Source organism: Furipterus horrens, unplaced genomic scaffold (genome assembly GCF_987537825.1).
Source record: "Furipterus horrens unplaced genomic scaffold, mFurHor1.1.pri manual_scaffold_5, whole genome shotgun sequence".
Classification (NCBI taxonomy): Eukaryota; Metazoa; Chordata; class Mammalia; order Chiroptera; family Furipteridae; genus Furipterus; species Furipterus horrens.
In genome coordinates, this window is record NW_028327175.1 from 66,319,217 (window position 1) to 66,324,416 (window position 5,200).

Consider the following 5,200-nt stretch of genomic DNA (forward strand, 5'->3'; position numbering starts at 1 on the left):
AAATATATCCTTTGGCATGGGCCTTCTTACTGAACGAGAGATAAGACATGGCTGGGATGCTGTGTGAACCAACCTGGTAACCTGAACAAAGTGAAAGATAGTCCTAGCGTTACCTCCTCCCAGAAGTTGGAAGTTATTATAGGGTGAATTGATAGAACCTGGATCCTTTCTTTCCTTCCTTTTAATGCAATTTAGCTTATACAAATTATTTTTATTTATACTACTGATTCATTTCTTTAAATTTTTGTTGATAAGGGAACCCTAATTGTGCAGTCAATCAAAAAATATTACTCAGCATTCACAATAGATTGACCATTGTTCTATTCTATTCTCTAGAGCTATGTTCCTCAAAGAGTGTCACAAAATCCACTGAGTTACTAGAAGTATTGCAAATAAACTGATGGCTACTCTCTATTCCAGACGAACTAGATCAGAGTCTTGGAGAGTGGAACCTAGGAATCTGAATTATCTTATAAACCCTGCTAAAAAGTGTATTCCCTGCTAACAAGGCCTAATAAAAGATTTTTTAAAAGATGGAAATGCAGATAGGAAATAGCAGAACCAGACTTATGGTCGATAAAGTCTGAGCAATGATTTGGGTCAGTTTTGAGATAAACCATTTAATTAACAATTCCCTCTTTCCTTATCTTCTTCAAACATGACAAACCCCAAAACCTCAGGTTGAATTGGTGGTATCATAAAGTGCTAGCATTTCTATGAGGAGTAGAATCTTCTTACGAGCTTACACTGGACATGTAGCATGAGCAAAACACACACCTTTGTTGTTCTAAGTCACTGAGATTCAGGGGACTGTTGTTACTAGAACATACCCAGTTTATTCTGACTAATGCAGGCATACTTCCATCTTTTTTCCCATAGAGCAGCTTTTTGTTATGCTTCTTTATGTCGAAAGCAGGTAAGAGTGAAAGAGAAAATAAAAAAAGAATTGGGCAATTCTAGGAACAGAAGAACTTACAAAGAATAATGTTATAAGGAATAACACTTAATGACTCTATCTGTGTGTTGGGTACTGTGCTTAGTGGTTTCAGTGTGAAGATCTACAGACTGAGCTTGCCAAACAGAGGCAACAGCAAAAGCAAAGACTGTAGACCACAGTGAATTTGGCCTGTTTGTGAAACATAACTAAAGAATATTGGAGGATAGAGGAGAGTAATGAAGGATTAGGGGTAGGAGATGGAGTCAGGGAATTTGTTAGGATTCAGAAACAGGCCTTGTGAGTCATGGGAAAAATTTTAGAATTTATTCTTGGTACAGTGGGAGCCAGTGGGAAGTTTTAAGCAAAAAACTACATGACATGATTTACATTTCCAAAATAGAAGACTGACTACTTGGGGGACAGTGGAGAAGAGCATCTTCGGTTCATTTTATTTATACTTAATCAAAGTTTTATGAAAGTATTATTTCTCCAAAATTTACATTAATAAAAAAAATACTTGTCTTTGTGATGAAATTGCAACAATTCTTTTTGCCTCATTATATGTGACAGACACTGTGGTGCAAAGATAATTGGGGCAATATATCAAAACCTTGTGAGAAATCTCCCCAGGCTCCCCAACCCCTACTTTCCAAGACCATTTCACCCTCTTTCCAATGAATCCTCCCTTTGTCTTCAACTACTATCAATCTTCTTCATTTATGGACTCGGCTATAAATATCTCAACTTTCTTGGCTCCTTGTCCCTCCATCCCCACTCTGTGTTGACATCATTGATCTGACCTTGACTTCAAAGATGTATCCTGCTGAAACTCTCCTAGAGACTTAGTGCTGCAGGACTTGAGCCTCTTTTTGCCACTGTCCATGAGGTGTGTGCATGGGCAGTGGCATTGGGGGCAGGGGGTCGGCAGTGAGGAGGGAAAGTCCCTGGTGTAGAATGGGAGGAAACAATCAGATGCTCAGATCAGACTGAGCTGAGCTGTGGTACGGCTTCAGAGGAGCAGAAGGATATTTAGTTTCCAGATTCTGTTCCATGACAATGCGTCACCTAACCAGCATGATTCTCCATGAAATGGGGAATTAATTAGCATGGTTTAGTTAAATAACACTGGCCCCTGCAACCTGGTTCACATTTCCATTAGCATGCTATATTAACTGTGAGTAATCACATAAAGTACAAACTTTGCTCTTAGCTACTCATTCCACAAATCACTACATAGAGGCCCATCCTGGTCGATGACCAATCATGTCACTTCTTTCAAATCTTGTCAGTGATTGGTCACAGCTACCTGGTGCCCAGTTCATGCACAGACAGCAAAGCATGTAGTTGTGTTGCCTCCTTGTCTCCCAGTGTTAAAGCCACATGACATTTTACTAAAATGGATAACTGAAAGTCAGAATTGGCAAACAAAGGTGCAAATGTAACAACGAAATGAAAAGTAATAATGCTGGGGAAAAAATTCAAATTAAACATTAATGGAGTTATAAAAGCCATGGCAGATGTGGGAATCTCAACATTACCACTTAGACTATGTACAGTCAGAGTTGCTTAGAGAAGGCAAACTTACAAACATAAATGAGGAAGGAGGTTGTGACAAACAGGCTGAAGGTGTCCTGGAGGAAATGCCTAATGTTGGCAAAACACTTCACAACAAAGTCATGCTTAGAGATACTTCATGACACTGAAAGAGCCAAAGATAAATGCTGGAAGCCCTCAGCAGATGTGCTCAGGAGAAGAAAGCTTGGAGGAAAGATCACTCATTTGGTTTTGTGGCTGTCCCAACAAAATTCCCAAAAGCATGACACACCTCATGACCTGGGAGTGCACCATTGTAGAGAAGAAAGAGAATCCTTGGGAAGGAGGCTTTTTTGAACTATGGATGCTCTTGAAAGATGACTATCCATCCTCGCCTCCGAAGTGCAAATTTGAACCACCATTATTTCACCCAAAATTGTAGCCTTCAGGCACTGTGTGCCTATCCATCTTTGAGGAAGACAGGACTGGAGGCCGGCCATCATGATTAAGCAGATCTTATTAGGAATATAGAAACTTCCAAATGAACCAAATATCCAAGATCCAGCTCAATCAGAGGCTTACACAATTTACTGCCAAAACAGAGTGGAATATGTGTGGAGAGCAGGACCAATAACATGGCATTGATCTGATCAAGATAACATAAAGTATATAAAACAAAGTAGAATCACCCATGTCAACCAAGATGGCTGCTAGTCAGCTATGACACTTTGGTTCAAGAGGGACACTACCTAAGTCATGCCAGACACATCTGACAAGGAGACACACCTAAGATATCTGTACATGTGATCAGAACAGCCATGTCTGCGGAGCGGGACCACCCATAGATAGGCTCCTGGGCAAATTCCCCACTTACCATCAGGGGTGCTAAGACATTCATCAAGAGACCCAGAAGGGTGGGGTACACCAGTGTCAAAGTATAACTGAGGCAGATTCCAGATCACTGCTGAGACAGCCGAGCTCCACACACCAGAGCACTGCTCCATGTCACGATGATTTCCCTTGGCATCAGCTGCCAGAGTCTCTTCCCTACTGCCTACCTGGATCCAAAGGGCCTTCCTTGCAAGATGCTGATGACTCCCTTGCCCACTGTGCTGTCTCCTGGACCTGCAGACTGACACACTGAGACTCAGGTTTGTTATTCCCCACTGATTACTGTATGTATGTGTGTTATAATTCTCTTAGATTGGTAGTGTGTGAGCAGGATATTAATGCATGTTGATGTTCTACTTTGAGTGAACCTGCATCAATTAAAGCTGAGGAAACAGCATAGTTACTGTGTGTGACTCTTGCCTATTCCTTGGTGCCGGGTTGCGCAGCAGGCAGCTAGCCGAGCAGTTGCCCAGCTGACTTAAAGGAAGGACCATATCAAAAACTTACGCTTGTGACAGTATGAGAAAAGGATTCGAGCACAAGCCAAGAAGTTTGTACCCTCATAAGCAGTAACCTGGACCAACATCAAAAGGAAGGGATTGTTTTGGCAAGAATTTGTTTACAACATTTGCAGATCCAGCACTGCTCTCTACAGTTACTAGTCACCCAGGGGAGGAAGGCAGGTGCCATTTGCCATTTCTGCCACTGGTACACAGCTCTCCACTTGCTGTATTGCCCAGTTTTTCATACAGGGTCTCTTACTTAGTCCTTTGTATTTATGATTGTTATATAAAACTTGCTTTTATTTTAATATTAATGCCAGTATTTCAATTGCTGTAAAATTACAAACTTTTATACTCTTACGAGTCCCTGAGGAGTTAGTTCCCTCTGCTCACAGGTGCAAGCATGCTTCCACTGTCGAGCTACACACAGCCTCCAGCTGGCTGTATGAAAAAGAAGTCGGCCTGACCCCTGCCCTGGTGCCTCTGTCCTTCTCTCTGCAGTACCCGGGTTGTGTTGCTATGAGCCTCAGATCCAAAGTCAACCAGACTCTTGTTTCTGATCACTTCCTTTGTGTTCATATGATGTTTTGTCTGTATAACTATTTAGAGTCAATAAACTGTTCATATTTTTTTAAAAAATAAGGCAAACACTGTTCAAGTTAATTTTGATCATTTTTACAAAGAAATAAAACATTGAATTTTTAATGTTTGTAATATTTTACATTACAATGTATTAATATTTTAGTGTTGTTATTTTTCATTTCACTGTGCAGTACATTTATAACCAACATTTATATAAAATGTGAGACAGTTTTCAGTGTTTGACAGAAAGCTTTACAGGTCATGGAACAATCTTAATTCTCTTCCTCGGTCTGAGCATTTACATGGTTTCAGACTGCATGGTCATTTTCACCACTGCACAAAGCAAGAGAATGTCAGCCTGAAATCTATATTGTCTATTCCATCTATCCAGTGGAGGTTGCAGTTTCAGGTTTTTGTGTATTTTATCTTAGAAACTTGTTTTTATTACCTTGTGCTATTCTCTAATGCTGTTGAGCAATTTCAAAAGGAATCATTTCATAGGGATAACCTGCTAGAACAGAGGAATTGGAAATAATACTCACTCAGTTCCTTTCAAAACTTCCCCTGTTAACTAAAGACTGGTTAACAATCATTTCTTAGAAATAGCAATAAGATTGTAAATTAACTCTCAAAAATTGGGAGATGAAAGAAATAATAATTCATTTCTTCCATAAACTGCTTACATTAGAAATGATCATGTAGAAGAACAGTAAAATGATGTGAAAGATTTTTAGGAATATCTCACTAAGTGGGA

The 5,200-nt window shown here is 40.0% G+C and overlaps 1 pseudogene; it reads left to right on the top strand.

Moving 5' to 3' along the window:
* Positions 1–2,655: 2,655 nt before the first annotated feature.
* LOC150008749 (SUMO-conjugating enzyme UBC9 pseudogene) lies at positions 2,656–3,927 on the top strand (annotated as a pseudogene).
* The last annotated feature ends 1,273 nt before the right edge of the window (positions 3,928–5,200 follow it).